The sequence below is a fragment of the Ascaphus truei genome, chromosome 4 (genome assembly GCF_040206685.1).
Source record: "Ascaphus truei isolate aAscTru1 chromosome 4, aAscTru1.hap1, whole genome shotgun sequence".
Classification (NCBI taxonomy): Eukaryota; Metazoa; Chordata; class Amphibia; order Anura; family Ascaphidae; genus Ascaphus; species Ascaphus truei.
Genome location: NC_134486.1, coordinates 243,094,557 through 243,114,510, shown reverse-complemented (window position 1 = coordinate 243,114,510; position 19,954 = coordinate 243,094,557).

Genomic DNA, 19,954 nt, shown 5'->3' with positions numbered 1-19,954 from the left:
TGTCAAACCCTGAACCAATCAATGGCCTGGTTGCCCACGCCACCGCCGCAAAGTGAAATAAAACTTTTGCTAGCGGCGACGGGTGACGTCGCCGTCGCGGGCACTATATGCGCGGCCTTAGACGTATTTGAATTTACATTGTATACCGTTTAATAAAGGTTTTTTTCATGTGATTTTGATTACATCAGGCAGGGGGGGCCCGATAAATTTCATTGATAAAAAGGGGGGCTCGGCATAAAAAGTTTGCTCACCCCTGACTGATACAGTACACTAATGAGCAAAATTACTTTTATCCAGATATGGATAATAGTGCTTTTGCCCATTTAGAATAAAACATTAAGCTGCAAAAATAAAATAAATAAAACTTGCACTCACCACTGCCAGGATGCCTCGATGAAGGTCGTCCTCATCCTCATCACCGTCCATGTCCTCCGTTGCCACAAACAATACAGTACAATCCATGCTACATTATATGTGGCCTTCATATGTATATACTCCTACATTGCAATTATTTGACCTTTGTTGTGAGTCATCATATGACACTATTTGAGGCTTTTCATGTACACTTACACACATGCCTTGAGTGCAATTATCCGTAGGCAATTCAGTGGACGTTATGATGTATCAGAAGCAGCTACTTGGTCATGATACTATAGGCTACTGGCATTGTTGTTTCTGTTTTTTCTCATCGTGCTGATTTATTGGCCCTATTTGGACCTATTACAGTACCTTGCACACTATTTGCTGTGCGGATATTATAGCATACTTAGTGCTATTTCTAGACCTCTAACGGGGATCCAGCACGATGTGTTATCTTTTCATTTTCTTTTCCAATACTCACATTATAAGTCTGGCTCCATCTCATTTTAATAGATATCAATAAATGTATTTTAAATCTGTCATACACTCATACAAATAGGACCAGACTATTTCCCTTGTACTGCACCACAATTACTCAATAGGGTACTCTCGCTATAGACATCAAGTGCATATCAGAGGGACTTATCTGTATGATAGTGTCTATAATATACAGTGTCTTTTCCTTTCTTTGCTGTTTAGTCATTTGCCCTTTTTGCACGGACTGTACGTATGACCGTTTGGTCATATTAGGTAGAGCGGGTTCATTCCTCTCTTGCCTCCCAAAGTATTTCCTGTTATGTTTTTTTGGCCACACAATTGGTACTACAGGCCAGCGGGGACCCCTGGACTCCTGCAGGTATCACCCGAGGGTCCCGGACTCCTGCGGTGATCACCCGAGGGCCCCGGACTCCCGCAGGGATCACCCGGGGACACCCACCGGCCTGCTGTAGTAATTGTGTGGTGAACAAAATGTAAACAATGATTTTATTCATGGCTCCATTTATTTTGCGCCAGCCTTTAGCTGGTGCAAAAATCTCCATGCTTTTATAGTACGATTCACTTATCACTGCTTAGCGAATCGCGCTGACTAGCAAAAAAACGCGCGGATGTATTTTTTTTCACTTTTTTTGGGCTGAAAAAATGCCTTTTAAAGCACTGTTATCACTGCTTAGTGGATTGCGCAGCAGGCAGTATCGGTCTTAAAAGCCATTTATCATACTTAAAAGCAGTTATCACTGCTTATTGAATCGCCCCCTAAATGTTTCAGTTGTTCCTTCTTCTAACAATACTGTGTGCTAAGAGAAAGGGGTGTGATGAATGAGTGAGTGAACCGCTTGTGTAGCTTACAACAGGGCCCTGCCTTAGGCTTTGCAGGGCCTAAGGTGGCAAGCAGGCAGCAGAGGACTTTGTTTGTAAAAAAATTAAGGGGACTTACGTTTATGAGCAGACCTCCTCTGGCAGGGGTGTTATGATGTCACGGCGACATGTGACATCATGTTGCCATGGAAATGCATTGTCATATGACATTGCAACGTAATTTGACGTAGTTTACCATGGTGGCGCGACACTATAGGAAGCAACCTGGTCCAGAAAAGGTGTAAGACCCCTTTAGAGAGAAAAACCACACCATTTGGGTGAAAGTTCGATCCCGGCACCTACAGGAGGAGGGAGCGCGGGGCCCCCAAAGGTGTTGGATTCAATGCAGCCGCCTTGTTTGCTTTGCCCTAAGGCCGGGGTGACACTTTAGATTATAAAAAACAGAGCTGTATGTCACTACAAGGAACAAATCAAATAGTGTTTAGTTTGGTTTGGCTGTCAGAGATGTCACACAGTTTTTGTAAACAAAATAAAATGATGTATAACTGTGACGATAGGTGGTAGCCGGCCTTCATTAATTAAAGTCAAGCCCAGCTGGTTACCCCTTAAACTGTATGGCAAGGGCTGAGAGTGTCATCTCTTGGGTCTAATATTGTACTTTACTGTGTTTTGTGTTTTGTTAACCTTACTGTGTTGCTCTGTAGTTCTGTTCCCCTTATACTGTCATCCATAGGGTTATAAGCTAGGAACCATGTGTGTGGGGTTAACTATGTAAGCCCAGAGGGACAGTTAATGCATTCTATGCATTCTATACCTTTGACTCATGGTCCCGTAGCTGCCGGTGCAAGCTTATACGTAAGTGGTTGCCTTGTATGGGTGGCCCCTTATGAGAAATAGCTGTAGGGCAGAGACTTCTGGAACATGAGGGAAAAGGGGGATATTTGGGGTCTGTAAGGAATCGGGGAACACGTCCTCTGCGGTGTGTTCCCTCCTTACCTGCTGCAGCACGCTCCCCTGCTCTGTTTACAGAGCGCGCACGCACCCGCAGCTTTTGGAGCCATGGAGCTTGGCTCCGCCCCCTGGTGGCGTTGCGCATCTGTCACTTGCGGTACGTGCACATGACGTCGTGCACCGCTCCCCAGCTGTATGACATGTTCCTAAATGACCAATTGTCTCCTGCAGCCTATCCCTGCCTCCTCAGAGGCCGCGGCTCCGCTCCGCACCTAAAAGACTTTCACTTTCACCTTGCTGAGCATAAACCTGTGTAGCCTTGTGTTCCTACATTTGCTGTGCCTTGCCTTGTGCCTTGTTGCTGTCTCTCTTTTGCTTTCTTGTGTACTGACCCGGCTTGATTATAGGACCCCCTCTGGATAAAGACCCCGGCTTGACTATTGGACCCGCTCTGGATAACGACCCCGGCTTGCCTCTGACTACCCACCCCTCTCCATCTCTGATCACGACTTACGGACACTCTACCAATCTCTTGGCTCCAACCCCCGACCGCGGCACAGCGGACTCCGACCATCCCACTGGCTCCTCCCCCGGACTCCGGCAAGTATCTGAAATAACCCGATCTCTCCAATCCAGACCCAGCTACGCTGACAACCAACCCTCCAGGCGTGCCCCCGCTGCTTTGGGTGCGCAGTTTCATACTTTCCCACCTCAGTACAAGGGTCCCGCCTTGTTCGTGATGAGCGCAAGCATTATAGGGGCAAACAGGGTTAACCTGTATTACCTGCCAGCAAGCTATTAGAGCTGGGTCTAGGAGGCTTGTATCCTAGAACAGGTTTTAGAGCCCCAGCTCACAGACCCCATGTTTTAGGTCCAAATTGTAGAGTGCAAGTTTTAGTGTTGCTGTGTTTTAAAACTACAATGCATTTGTGTTTGCGCTGTGAGCAGAACTGCATCAGAAAAAACAGTTTTGTGACTAAAGGCAGACAGATGTGGATTAGCATTTCAATGCCACCAGTCCAAGTATAGGGACACATGGTGAGGGGGAAGAACTGTGGACTTGCTATCTAGAGTAAAAAGCCTTTGTTCCAGCTAGATATTGGGGAACCTACTCAGCAGGGGGTAAGGTGCTTGCCAGGAAAACGGTTGCTGGGTTTCAAACTCATAGGCACGATTTTCATTGGCAAGTTTTTGAATTTTACCCTCCTCTCATTGAATGCACAAACACTATCCATGCTCTAATTGGCTGCCAGCCCCCTCAATTTATTAGATAGGCAGCAAGCCCTATAGAAGGGAGTAGCAGATCTCTCTCTTTTTTTTGTTGGAGATTTGAAGAGACAAGGAGCTGTTGGTGGGCTTCCCAAAGGTGCTTCTTGGAAGAGTTATACACACCCACAAAGAAGCATGGAGAGGCCCAGCCAGCAGGCTGGAACCAACTGAAGCGAACAGGGTAATGCCTTTTGCTGAAGCAGGTGCCCTGCCACTAGGAAAGGGCTAGATCTCAACCCAGAGACCCCAGTAAGTGTGAATATTTTCTGTATTTTGTGTTTCTGTGTGTTTCCGGGGATTTATCCAAATAAACCTAATTTTATTTCACTGCCTTGTTTTACCTTGTGACTCATCCCTTATATATAAATGTGTTACCGTGACAATAACCAAGTATAAACCATGATAATGAAATTATGAATAGGGCCTTTCTTTTCTCCTGTACATAAAACCATAAATATTGATGGCTGATAAGATCCACTTGGCCAATATACTGTAGTCTTTACATTCTATCATCTGCTTTGAAACATCAGACACCTTTAGATCCTTTGGTTTCTTTCATATTTAGAATAGCTTTGGGTCTATCCCAAACATTTTTAACCCATTAACATCCTTTACCACCACCAATTGCAAAACAATTTAATTTAAATTAAATTATTTATTTAGGCATGGTTTATTTCATTGGTTGGGCAACCATTAGTTAAGTGAGGCTCACAATAAGGAGAGCCCACACTGACACAGTTAAAAGAACACACTAATTAAGGCTTTTGATAGTGCTGTACATCATACTGTACAGTGCAAATAACCATTTTATCACGTCAAGAATGGGGCAGTGCAAAACCTATATAAATGAGATCATGCAGCTCCCTCATGCACAGACAGAAAGTTCTCAGCCAAAAACTAGAGAGGTTAAAGCAATTAAACAATACACCCTTTCACTTCTGCAGCGGCACAGCTATTAATAATTGAGAAATATTTGATGTAAACAGTTGCAGCAGCTGCTGTACATGAGATCTCTAGACCTCACCTAGAGTCTCTCATGTCACATTATACACCATGAATGTTAAGTTCCAAGGGCTCAGAGTGGGGCACATAGGTTACAGGATACATACAAATTAAATGTCACTTGCAGAGACGGAACTGGGGACGGCGAGCGGGGTATTAGCCACAGGTGCAGCAGCTTTGGGGGCGCAGGTCGGGCGGAGGTAGAGATGGGTGCGGCGGTAGAAGAAGGCAAAGGATGGTGGGAGCCCAGTGGTCCGACCCAGAGTCAGTTACAACTTCTCAGTATCTGCCGCACGGATAGGCTCTGCTCCACTCCACAGGAAAGAGCTGGGGAATGTGTACTTTTAGCTTGGTGGGGGAGGGCTGAGAGATGGATGAAGGAGGAGAAGAGAGAGATAGTGGGGGAAAGAGGGGAGTGTGTGCGAGAAAGAAAGGAGTTTGTGGGGTAAGAGAGGTGGAAGTGGGTGAGGGTAAGAAAGGGGGAAGTGTAGGTGAGGGACAGAGGGGGGAGCATGTGTGGTGAGAGATTGTGGAGTGTGTTTGGGTGGGGAGAGAGGGGTGGGGAAGGGATGGGGAGTGTGTGGGGGAACAGAGGGAGTGTGTGTGAGGGACAGGAGGGGGCAGTGTGTGTGGGGAAGAGATTGGGGAGTGTGTGTGGGAGGGGAGAGATGGGGGAGTATGTGTGGGGGAGATAGGGGAAGTGTGTGTATGAAGGAGAGAGGGAGGAGTGTGGGTTAAAGGATTGTGTCAGGGCTGAGGCAAGTCCCATCAACATACAAAAGATTCACACAGATACAGTTGAAAATTAGTTGATCGTTTTCCCTTGGTTCTATAAATTGGGGGAGATAGGGGGGTGAAATGTGTCTCGGTGCAAAAATACTTGGTTCCTCCTATGGTTATTTGAATCATAATTTTGATGCCTCAGGTTAAAATGATGGCATTTGAGCTTGTTATCTCCTTAAGCCAGTGATTCTCAACCAGGTTTCTGCGGAGCGGTCCCAGGGGTTCGGCCTAGCCGCCCGCACTCACTGTGCGGCCCGCGACGGCTTTCCTGGCTCCCCTCAGCTCTCCCCCTCATACCCCTTCACCCCAGAGGCTGGTCACAGGACCTGCGGTAGCGTGCTCTAGCAGTGCAGCCCTTCCGGAGCCTGCTGCTTGCTAGAGCAAGCATGCAGTCCTGCCTGCTCTAGCCCGCCGATAAATCCTGGCCTCTGCCGCCTCTTGCCACCACCTCCCGCCGCCACCGTCGCCTCCGGTTTGCCACCTCCTGCATGCCGCCTGAGGGGGGGGGGTGAGAAATGAGATGTTGGGGGCGGAGGAAGATGTGAGATACGGGGGGGGGGAGGTCATGTGAGATACAGGGGAGGAGGGAGATGTGAGATGCAGAGGGGTTGGTATATGAGGATGATGATGAGGGGTGCTGGGGGGGATATGAGAATGATGATGGGTGCTGGGGGAGATATAAAGATAATGATGATTGGTACTGGGGGAGATATGAGGATGATGATGATGATGAGGGATGCTCGGGGAGATTTGAGGATGATGATTTTACCCGTGCGGCCTGATTTTTAAAAAAATATGTATTGGGGCGGTGGGGTCTTTTTAAAAATGTATTGGGGCAGCGGGGTCTTTTTAAAATGTATTGGGGCGGCGGGGCCTTTTAATGTGTATTAGCTGGGGCGGGGTATTTTTATTATGTATTGCAGGGTGGGGTTATATATGTATTTAGGGCGGTGAGACCTTTAGCTGGAGGGGTTTATACGAATTGAGGCAAGGAGGCACAAATTATGCTGCATGTAATACATCTCATTGCTCATAGGTAAAACCTTCATTGTTGATGAAAAACAACATGTATTACTGTACATAAAGTTACAATGTAACGGTCTTCCTTACACAACTGTAATCACGCAGAAAGCAGAGGTCTGGCTCCTTTAGGGACTCCTAAGGCTGCGATTATACTAAAAAATGCCCGTGGTGTCGCTCGTAGCGACACCACGCGCCACAAAAACAAGTTTGCTACATACGTGAAAACTGCCTGTACCAAATGTGACTGTCTCCCCGCTTGCTACTGCAAAGCGGGAGACAGTTGAAGTGTTTTCAAAGTTTGTTTTCTGGTTGCAACTGCCGCATCACGTGACGCGTCCGTCCAATCAAAAAACAGATTTAAGCTAGCAGTCGCGTGCGCAGAAGAATGTGCTTGTGTACATGTCGCTATGGTGACGTCACAGATGCTCGCGTGCCCTGCAGTTCGGCTGTATAATCGCAGCCTTATGAGGAAGTGTTCTTTAATGTAGTGCATCAGCTCTACTCTCAGCTCACTGTCTCTGTCGCAGGGCGAGTGAAGATAGGGCGTGGAGCTTCACCTTTCGCAATCTTTTTTCAACACAGTGACATAACACATTTGGTAGTGGTTAGAGGAAACCAACGTTTCCTAATTTAACACATTTACATATAACTTTAACAAAGGTATTGGAACAGCAGATTCCTTATTCGTTTGTTTTTAAGTTGTTTCTTTTTATTCATAAATGGTTTTCGAAAATTGTACTTTGTAAAAAGCCATCTTTTTCAGGAAATCAGAATGGCAGGCTAAGAGGGAGTCGCACCATAATCAGGGCATGATGCTGTGCCTTCTCATTGGATGACCACAAAATATTCCAGTGGTTAATTGTGGTGTAATATTGATGCATGAACATTGTATGCGGGGTATCTCTGAAAATGGTTGTTTTTGGAATGTTCAAAAAATTGTAACTCAGTCTGGACAGGGTATTGTATTGTATTGTATTGTATGTCTTGATTTATATAGCGCCATTAATGTACATAGCGCTTCACAGTAGTAATACATGGGGTAATCAAATAAATAACAGATAATATAAATAACAGATCATGGGAATAAGTGCTTTAGACATAAAAGTAACATTTCGGAAGAGGAGTCCCTGCCCCGAGGAGCTTACAGTCTAATTAGGGTTCTGTAATTATAGCAGAATACATCTACATGAGACCCATTTTCACATTCTAATGTTAAGAAATGGGTTAAATTGTCCCAGAAATCCCAGTAAAAAAAAACAAAGAGCATTAACATGCTAATTGCATTGCAAAAAAAACCCTTTTTTTAAATAGAGTATGGCAGACTGCAGTTTTAAGGATTGCAATACCAATCACATGTTTGAATAGGGGGGCAAATTTAGACAGATGTTAGAATTTTTGTGTGAAAATGCCCTGTTGCATCTGACAGCTCAGCAGGTAAACAGTGCTCATTTGTTTTTCTGTATAATTTGCCTGTTTTTTGGAAAGCTATTACATACATCTTAAATAGCCAGACGACACAAAAATATTTTCTTTAAAAAAGTTACCTTTACATTTCCTCTTTCATCCAAATCACATACTTCACTGTCAGATCTTCAAATTCAGACAAATAGTGATGTCTAATAATTTTGCAGGGCCTCACACATAAGGCCGCCATTGTGAATATCCTAAATGCCCTAGAACTCAAACCAAATCACTTCAACATCCTTACTACAGCTGAGTATGGTCTTAGCAAAACTACTGTTTATTGGGGTTTTGTTATATTTCACAGATCTTGTTCTTGTGCTTTTTGGATTTAAATGTAATGTAATGTAAATAGAATGTCCTAAGCTATAAAACATACACCAAAATTGCGGGACAAATTGATATAAGCCTCCAATACGTTCACTCGACTGCAACCCCAATACATGTTGCTACAGATGTAGCAGACATTATTACCATTATTAACACAAAATAACAAGTTAAATAACGTTTTCAATAGTGTAACTGTTTAATAATGCGCCAGCCTTAAAAGAGCAATCCATGCACTATCCTACATGTGTGTTTTATTTTTAAATACATGTTCTGTAGTATTAGATAAAATGTAGTAAGTATTTTTTTTTTAATTTTAAAATTCAACTCTTAATGCTATTTTTAATGTGTTTCAATATACTGAGCATCTTTTGATTTCTATAGCCGGTTTTAGCACATGTTCCCAGCAGTGCAAGATCGTTTCTAATGCTTTCCTGTTTGAGATAATTTGTTGACAATATTCCCAGTATGCCGTTTGAGCTGTAAACTGTAAAAATAGATAATGTTACTTTAGTAATATATGAATACATTGTAGCTGTTGAGTTACACTGACTGAAGGATTGTTTTGAAACTGAAAGGCAGCCATTTAGTGAACCCTCGGAAACAGACTTTTGGTGATTCATCACGGGATAGCCAGTTGATCGTCAGCTTAGGTAATTAGTTTTCTATAAAGGTAATCAAATAGTGCATATATTAAAAGAAAATATATATTTTGAAAACATTTTAAGCTGCTTGGTTTGCTTTTTTAACGCAACATATCACGATAATGGGAGTGGTAATGTCTGCTACATATGTAAGTGAGATTAAGGTGTTAACTTATGAAGAAAGTGTAACACTATATTTAGTTCTTAGTAAATCCAATTTATATTGCTAATACTACATGTAAGTAATTAATCAGTAATTAGATTGGCTCCTCTGGCTGTACAGTGCGATCCATCTGAACTATACTGTACTTTTTGAGCTATTCACATTCTATGAAAGAATTGCCAGTTGTTTATTCAATATCTACTGCCGTTTAAGCTATTTTACATTTAAGGATTGCTACAATGTCTGAGGATATGATTTCCTCTCCCATAATGTCCTGCGTGTGCAGGCCTATCCTACCTCTCCTAACACAATTTTAAACTTGTGTGTAAATGTTGCAGAGGCCCATAATCATATATTATCTCTAACTGTCCATGAAATGTCTGTTAATTGAATGTATAACCACTGTTCATTTAATACAACCATATATTATCATAACTCTGTGCCCAGGACATACTTGACAATGAGAGGTAACTCTCGATGTATTACTTCCTGGTAAAACATTTTATAAATAAATACTCAGACACAATTTTGTTTGCCTCATCTGATTCTGCCATGTCGTTCTATACCAAGCAGAAAGGCTTTTCAGAGGTGTTTCCCCCACACAATGCAATTCAATTTAGAGGGGGCCTACTGGACTATGGAGAGATTCCACTTTTAAGATGGAACTGCACTTTTTAAGGAACTTGACGTTCAAAATGAATTTCAATTGTGCACATCCTGTTTTATGCCAGACACAATTTAATAACTCATGATACTCAAAATTATACTGTACATTCCACTTTGTGAGGGGAAACTTCTTAAAGATTACAGAGTGCTACGTGATATTAACTTCTTTGCACTTTGTCAGCATTACAATGGGGTGTGTCACATTGTCTCTTACTCATGTGTCTTGTGCGTCTTTGTTATCTACAGTACTTTACTTCTAAAGAACATTTTTATCCTATTGACATGCGGGGTGTAGAAGGCAGACAGGTAAAGACAGCTCTCAGTGTCGTCATCGCATCAGTCCGTCTGGTATTAGGATTTGCAATGCTGCGTGCAGATCCTGGACATTTGTTTGGCTATTTTATATTTAAACAGTTCACGATATCTTAAAGCAGCAGTTTGCACTTATCGACATTTATATCTGCATTTTATTTTTGGACTTTTTCAAAAATATTTTCTTGTCCTTTTCAGGACTGTTGTACTGTGATAATGTGATGCCCCACTCAGGAGATACAAGCAGTTAAATTATTAAGCGCCTGGGCAGTTAAAATGGAGCTCTCCTCATGGCTCAATGCAGTGTAAAGGCTAATACGGTAACCTCAGATGCTAGATGCTCAGATGCTAGAGATTGAGAAGAGCAGGGAATGTTCAGGGAGCAATATACTAACATTATATGAGTAAAACCCATAGCATTCTGCAGAGGATTGCTGCTTGAAAACATATCAATAATTAAATAGAGATTAATATTTGTTTTCTAAGTGAGAGGAGGTGAAGCAATGGCTTAAGGGTGGGATGCAATATTTTCTCCTTGATTCACGCACTTTTAATGCCATCCTCTATATTAGATGGGGAATTTAGAATGCTCCTAAATTAGTCATATAGAATTTTGACTTGTGATTCTGCTAAAGGGCACCGTTCCTTAACATTTCAACAATTAAGGGGAAGTTGGTGTTTTATTGGGTTAGTGTGAAACTAACGGCATCCCTTTTTCCTGGGCAGTGTCAAATTTAGAGGTTGCAAGATTGATGCCATCTTTGACTTGGCAAAATTGAGAAAACTTAAGGTTATTGAAACAGATGCTCTTATCTACTAGAAAAAAATATTTGTTAATATTATGGGATGTGCAGTTGGTACAAAAGGGCTTATTCTAAATGTGCAGAAGTGCCTAATTGGACTGTTTTTGGTCAACAGTCCTCATTCAAGTTTATGGGAAATTCCGGCCAAAAACAGCCTGATCGGCCACTTTTGCAGATATAGATACTGTAAGCCCCATAGCCTTTACGCATTGACAATAAGAGATATTTTCCGAATTCTGCTTTTACCAGCAATTAAATTGTTATTTGACATTGTAAATAGACCCTATCATCCTATGCTGTAGCCCTGGAAGAATTTTAAGATTAGAATCACAGTGCATGCCTCTTTCCCCAATGACCATGGATGGCAGAGGAATGGTTAAAATGGTGTAGCCGCCTTTTCCCGCAACTAAGGGAAATTACGCATGCTGTCTTTACCTGTGGCTTTACCTGTGGCCCAAGCCTCCGCTGCTGGGAGCCTGGGGTGAACTTCTCTATCTGGATACAGCGCCTTCATCTGGGAGGGATCCTAGCGCTGGAGGATAACCCCTCACAGGAACCAATATATCAGTGAGAAATACACACACCCGGTATAGTTTAACCGTTTACTAACATGCTAATAATAACACTATACACAGTAGCCCAACAGAATACCCACAATACAATGACCCGCATAATGTTCACCACCCCAATGAAATTCCCCCAAAGTACTGGGGTGCCGTGGGTACCTAACCGCCCAGTGTCCACAGAGCAATGCCCACCCAAAGTGTGTGTGGAGTAGCGCTACCCCCTGTGTAATGCCGTTTGTGCATGTGGGTACCTCTCCTGGTCTTAGGCCAGACCAGGACAATCTGGAGATGGATGGATCCGCAGGACTGCACTGTGAGCCCACGATGCAGGGTCAATGGATCCTCTCTCTCTCTCCTTGCCAGAGGCGTCCGCCTCTTGAAGAAGCTCCAGCTGGAGTGTCACCTTTAATGTCTATAGTGTGCCTGTGGTCTGGTCCCAGACCGCAGGTCGCAGCTCACCACGTGGCGTCTGGTCACCGGTGTACTAACACTACAGTGTGCTAAGGGAAGCATCCCTATCTGGGGGCCTTCCCTACAGCACAAGAAGCTATCAGGGCTCAGGGTCCTAGATAGGGCCTGCAGGGGAGATCTGGCCTAGCTTAAGTGCCACTGGCACCCTGAACATGTCCTCACCCCTTGCCGTCCTGCTCCTGACTGGCACACTCTCTGCTTCGCACCAAACTATGTCTCCTCTCAGCCCATAAGGCTCCTGGGACATGTAGTCCCTTGCGGAGCCTCTTCTAAGATGGCCACCGCAACTTCTATGCTCTGTGCATGCGTACCATATTCCACTGCGCATGCGCAACATCAAAATGACAACCGCAACTTCTCGGCTCTCTGCACATGCGCATACCTTCGATCGCGCATGCGCGATATCCAAAATGGCGGCCCCCTGTGCTGCCAAGTACTCCTCGGAGCTCAGGCGATCCGGTCGCCCTGCAGCCTCCCCCCCCCCCCACCCGCCACAGAGGTGAGTTGGGACCCGGATACATCGCTTTATTATAATAGAAAACCTGAATATTTTTAGAAGTTCTTTATGACTTAATAATAAGTGACAGAGAAGCCCAATGCTACATCCAATATAACAAAAATACACAGTAAAATACTTCTATATTCTCTTGAAAAATGGTAATTTAGTTTAACCCTTTGGCCAAAGCATTGTAAGCCTGTGAGCCACGACAAGGCCGACACCTGTTCGCAAGTCCTAACACTACCAGATAAAATACCAATATACCTCTATTAGGATTAAAATTCTCATTTACCTCTATTAGGAGGGAGAAAGACCAACATTGGATCTATATCCAGTAGACTGAAAATGACCTGCTGACTTGGGAAGTGGGGAGGGGTGAGCTTAAAATCCTGGGAAGGTGGGGCCACTAACCTCCAACAGCTGAGACATTCTACTGGATATAGATCCAATGTTGGTCTTTCTCCCTCCTAATAGAGGTAAATGAGAATTGTAATCCTAATAGAGGTATATTAGTATTTTATCTGGTAGTGTTAGGACTTGCGAACAGGTGTCTGCCTTGTCGTGGCTCGCAAGCTTACAATGCTTTGGCCAAAGGGTTAAACTAAATTACCCTTTTTCAAGAGAATATATAAGTATTTTACTGTGTTTTTTGTCAAATTGGATGTAGTATTAGGCTTCTCTGTCGCTTGTTGCATACATTTGCCACCCTCAATAGCTCTCCTTTTTGACACGTATATACATATATATTTTGTGGGGGCTCAGGGGTTCCTAAAATGAGCTTGCAGGGGTTCTGTGTGTTGTTTTTTTGACTTAATAATAACCCTTTAGTTAGTGGAAGTCATTTGTTTGCAATAATATGTTAGAGGCAGTCATGCAGCCACCACAGGAGTGAAATCTTTTCCATGGCCCAAAGGGTTTTACACAGAGTGACTGAGGCTGGAATGGATACAATATGGCACGCCGCCTTCCATATAAAAATACTTCCTAAGATTAAAGTCAAATTTTACGTAGATCATTTACAGTCCAGGAGAAATATGCTTCAACTATACATGTCCTGAATCAAAATATTTTGTTTTGTAAAGCTGGTTTTGTCTAGTTTTAGTTACAAGACCTTATGTGTGTGAACTACTGTAAAAAAATAGGGACCATATTTACTAAGTGATGATACTCCATGAGAAACCTCCCGTGTCGGAAAACACTTTATGGTCCATTCATATTGCTATGTCAAAGAATAGCCATGCTTAGTAAATATGGACCTTCATTTTAAAGCGCCATAACCAGTGGAAATATGCTTCCACTGCACTCCTTGCTGGTTACCTCAAGCGGTCTGGGTGCTGCAACCTTCTGGCAACAGGAGGGCTGTGAGCTCCGTGGTGGTGTGGGGAGAGCCAGGACAGGGAACAGGGGGACAGATTACCTTGATCTCTGATGATGCAGTGCCTCCAGCCAGTGAGGATCTCCTGATGATCTTCAGGTGATGGACCCCCACTGACACTCCGTACCCAGAGACATGAATCCACACAGCAATGTCTTTTCTCTCTCTTTATTCAGCCATCAGCTCCAGCTCAGAGAATACACAGTCCTGTACATCCATAACTGCATACATGACTCTTAGGACAGATCCCTGTCTAATTAGTAGATTTCCCTTCCTTCCCCATCTCAGCAGGGGACAGAGAGGAGAGAGACCCTTGATGCTGTCTGTCTTCTTCTTCAGATCCTCTCTAACTCTCAACTGAACTAACTGATTTTAGGAGGCATGTCCCAATTTGAACATCCTTGGGGAGTGTCTCTAACTCTGACTCATTACAAGCCAGAGCCGGATACAGATTGGCCCACACACAGCAGCGGGCGTTCCAACCAATATCCACCCCTTAGATTGACAGCCTCAGAGTTGCAAGGCCCGCCCTCGAATATTGATACAACATTCAAGGCTGAAATGCACATATAGGCCTAATAATGGATTTAACCTTTCCACTGCCTGCACTAACAGGACTGACAGAGGAAAGGCCCAGAAACAGAAGTAACTGCCGCAAGGCCATGTTATATACAACATAAACAAAAGCTCAGATCCACAAAGCTCATAGCATCCCAGTAACAAAATCAGTAACAGACGTTATGTTCCCTGAATCCACAAACTTAAATATATGCAAAAACAGTGCACATTAGGGATCTCATTCGCCTTGCGTTACCATCAAATAACATGACGTTAAACCTGTTTTACCTAAAGGTGGCATTCCTTCCATGCAGACCCTGGAAAGGTTTTTAATTAAAGCAAGAAAAGAGACGACAGGAGAGGAAAAGAACCCTGTGAATAACAATACGATGGTTAAATAATTCTGTACTTAATTGGGTTCTTACACGTATCAGACTCTGTAAAAGATCTATTTCAGGGTCTGGATGCGAGTAACTCCAAGTTTAGCTTTGACCCAACGAAGGTCTCATTAAATCCCAGCGTTTACTGTAACCGAGCTGTGTGGATATGCGTTGTTAGGGGGAACACCTCTTTTATACTGTATATTATTAACACTAATGTCCATTATGGTGTAGCCATGTACACTGGCGACACACTTTATTGAAGTGTGGCCAGTTCCGCAAGCCGGGAGATTTCCCGGCTTGCAAGTAGCAACCCCTCGGCGTGCCGCGCGTCACCGATGCGCGGTCACGCGTCATCGGGTGCCTGCGCCACCTGCACGCGCGTCCAGGGCTCCCCGAGGGAGCCCTGGTGTCCCGCGATGTGGGGGACGGCGGCAGGGGGTTCCGGGGGACCTGGCGGACCCGGAGAGGAGAGGGGGAAGCCGCGATCGGCGGGCCTCTCCTCCGCTGCTTCGGCGCGCGCCCGGCACCCTCCGGCGCGCGCCAGGTAACTGCTGCAGCCGAGAACGGGCAAATGCTCGAATAAACTCGGCCGCAGCAGTATAAAAATGGTATACAGCTCTTTATCATGCTGGCAATAAAGCCTGGTAAGTATGCAGGATTGCCAGCAACAATCATGGATGTTTGCCCTCAACCCCTGTGATGTGTAAGATAGTAGCCAAGGAAGTGACAGCACGCTCTGTGTCCACTATTAGTGACACAGAGGTGGGTTGTTTCTGAAAGCTGATATATTGCACAGCACTTCCTAAAGTTAGTCAGTCAGTGAGAGCCATGTGGAGTGTCTGCAACACTGTTGCAGTGTGGCAGAGCAGAGCCAGACAGTGCAGTGTCTGATGCAAGAGCTGTGAGGCTGTGCAGCTGAAGTGGCAGAGAGACAAGCCGCTTACCCACTGTATCCAGGGACCTGGTACAGATGGTGCTCTCCCTTATGGGAGAGGTGGACACCCAATTTAATTAGGAGGAGCAGAAGGAACCTTCCTCAAGATGGTCAACCCAAAGATGAGCGGCTAGAACGACCGCTATGAGGGGCAGTCTGTCCAGGATGATGTTAATAAAGATGCCCAGTTTCACAAGACCCTTGGTTTGTGTGAGTGAAGTTCTTACACAGAAGGAGGCACCCAGAAGGAGGTCCCCGTCAGACACTTCTCCCTGCAGCCGCAGAGATCCTGATGGGGTGGAGGCGCTGCATCAGATGTGAGTAAGACTCAGATCACACTACCTCAGATGCCTGTTGTGCTGATATCCCCATACCAACTCAGTGGGAGACTCAGGAGTCCTGTAAGCCAGCAGGTGCACCACACGACATACATACATGTAATGGGGGCTAGTAGACCACAGGGGCCAATGTGAGGTTGGGTGGGAGCCCGTAGAACCATTAAAATGGTAATGCAAGGGCTTGTTACGGATGCTTGAGAACAGCACTTTACACTGCATTAGTGAGCTTTGAAAATACTCGTTAGCACTTAACAGTGCAGTAACTTAAATTAACACCTCGTTAAATCAACAACAGAGCTTTTGTGGTTCTGGGCCAAAGATGCAGACACATTAACAATAAACCCCCTGAAACTAATTTGTAAATAAATCATAGTAACAATTGATTTCTGTGAAACAGCCCTGAGTAAAGTGACAAATTGAGATGTAAAGCTGACGGAGGCTTTTCCGTAAAGAGCAAACAATGCCCGATTGTCGCAATGAAGCAGTGACCACTGAATCAATGCTTCATCTAGAATAAGTTAAACGGCAAAGACTTTGGGGTAAATGTTCACTGGCACATATGGCAATTATCAATCGCATTTACTGCACTCTGCCACTTATTCAAATAATGTAAAATGTAGTTAAATGTAACTTATTTAACCCATTAGGGTATGCAACATCTATATCTCTGTGTAGGTGCAAATTCTATCCCCTATATGGATATTTGTATAGAATGTGCTGTTGTGAACCACTGATAGAAATGTATACAAGTGTGTACATAAGCAATAGAAAAATGATTGGTACAGTTTATCTGAACGAAATAAATTGTACAAAGAGTGAACAGAAAATGGAAAATGTATATTGCATTTCCATGCACAATAATGACAGAATGACAGTAGTAAGAAGAAGGATGTTTATTGTTTCTGCCAAATACAATAGGACAACCACTCCTCTTATATAGACATCTTGAGAACAAAAAACAGAGGGTGCAAAAATTAGCAAAATATTCTTTTGTGAATTCAAATAGATTAAAAAGTATAAATAACACTCCCTGCCCTTCCCTCCATTGATGTTTGCTGTGAAGAATCAATCATCCCGGTACCGGTAACTGTGCCGCGGGTCCGGAACCTCTAATTGGGGGAATTAAATTTTCTGCTGTGCTGTTGTCCCTTGAGGTTAGGGTCTGTGGCATCCTACATAAGGAATGTGTATATTCCTTAAAAATCTTCTGTGTGCTCCTGTAATCCGGACCGTGACTGATTATGATTGTATCCAATAGGGAGACAATCACTAGCAGGGAACGCTGAGCCAGCCCCTTGTGTGACCAGTGGATCATCTTACTTCAAAAACAAAACTTTGTATCCTTATTCAGGCAGGAAAAAGAGGTGAGGGGTTTTCTATGCAACTCCTAACCGTGATCCAGACGGAAAAAAGGTTTTGTAGCTTCCCTTTGTAAATCCTATAATCCTATGCATTTCACCACTTGGACTGTGACCTTGTCAGGGATTGATAGGCTTCCGTTTTGAAAATGTATTCTTTTTAACACCCATTTGTAATTGGATGCATCTGTATGAGGTTTGGCAAAATCCTTTCCGGGTTTTCAAATTCCGGTTCAGGATTTTGCTCTTGCTCGCCCTCTGTGGCTGGATCGTCCGTTTTTTGCTCCTGGCAACTTCCTTTCAAAGGACAGCCCTGTTAGCAGGATGTTGCCATGCATAGTTTCAGTTCATGCAACGTGCTTTCCTATTGTATTCACGTTACCAGACCTGTCTCACGTACCTCGACCAGCGTTTGATTTCAGGCTGCCTCGACCTCTGCATCCACACCGACTACGCAACTCTGCTGACAGCCCTGACTTTCAGTTTACGACTCACTACTCTATCAGGACTCTGTCCCTCGGCTCAGGTCGGTTCTTTCACCTTCCTACCTCAGCCCCGCTGGTCTGTTTCCTGCTTGAGACGAGCATTGTTACAATCTGCCAATTAGAAAAATTATAATCTGAAAGTCTTTAGGGGTGTGTAAAGTGCCTCGTCCACCTGGGATCTAGATCAGGGGTGCGCAAGATTTGTCTCGGGGGGCGCGGACGGTTGCAGAGATCCCGCGCTCCTCCCCAAGGCATTTAAATTTATGCTGGGGGATCACGTGAGGCCTCTGCAACACTAAAACTTACCAGGATTCAGACGCGTCTCCATGGCAATGCAGCATCAAATGACAGGGCGGGGTCATGTGACGTGACGTCAACGGCATCAAATGATGCTGCGGGTCATGTGACCTGTTGACACGTGACCCCGGAGCATCATTTGACGCTGCTGCCAGGTAGGAGAGGGAGCGCAAGACCGGGAGAGGCCAGACAGGGGGGCGCAGCTTCAAAAGTTTGCGCTCCCCTGATCTAGATCCTGAATCAGAAGGAATCGTGCAGTCCAGTTCCGGGGTCAAGGCAGTGTGCAACAGCTGGGTTGAGGTCACAGTTCTGAGGTCGAGGCAGGAGAGAGACAGAATGGTCACGGTCACTGTTCTGGGGTCAGGGCTAGAGAGAGGCAGAGGAGTCCAAAGGCCGGCAAAACAGAACCAAGAATACAGTGTACGGATGGAATGCAAACACTTTATGGATTTTTTCTTTGATACACTTGCTGCTCTATGACGCCCGTTACCATGGAGACGTGACGTGAAATGACGTCGCGCGTCACGTGACGTGACATCACATGACCCCGCTGCGTCATTTGATGCATCATTAGAGGCGAGAGAGGGCACGACCAAGTAGGCAGCAGGTAAGGGGGCGCAGAGAGCTTGCACACTTTCATAGATATCCCTCCCTCATTCCTTTTGCCTGATGTGCTGTTATTTCAGAAGTAGAATCCAAAAACATATACTGCACTATACAGTATAGTGGACATTTCAGAACATTTCAGTTGTACACAGTAGGTGAGAAAGCACTTAATCTTGTTAAAATGTGTCATTTTCAAAAGCAACCATACTCCAACACAACCCAGCATATATCTTTCTTTCATAACATGAAACTACTGAGCACATCCATGCTGTTAAAACATCATATGCAATGTATGAATATATTTATTATAGTAACTTTCAACAGGTCCTAATTAAGGTCTTAATGTGCACTAAAACACCTGTGGCTGTAGACAAACTCGTAATCCCAACCTCTCTAAAGTTGTTTGTCAAAGTCCCACTTCCCATCACCTCATCATAGCACTGACTAATACCATGCTTAGATATTCTAGGAAAAGGTAAAGTAGATCTCTCACTCAATAGGTAGAAGCGTGGGAAAGAAAAAGATGCCGTAAGAAAGGCTCAATCACTGGGAACATTGAACACCACATCTCTTCAACTGCTTCAAACTCTCAGGGATGCTTAAAATCTAAATGCAACTAAGCAAGAACAACGTTGTTTTACAAACAACAAAAGACAATAATTTTATTTCATCATTGTTGAAAGATGTGATTTTACCAGTAAGTGAATATAAATCGATCATTATATTTACTGTATACTGTTACTGCACATTTCTCTGTTTATGTATACTTCACCCTATTGTCCGCCAGTCCCCAGATACTTGGTGGACCCCAAATGCCCTCAAAATTTACTTCAATCAGCCTGCAGCCAGTCATTTATATAACTTCTAGCACAACAGTTTTAAGGCTGATTTTTGGATGCAGGTCCAGTATTTTTAAATTATATAGTATGCACATACAGAAGTACATTGTTAAACATAACTAAATACAGGCATACCCCGGTTTAAGGACACTCACTTTAAGTAC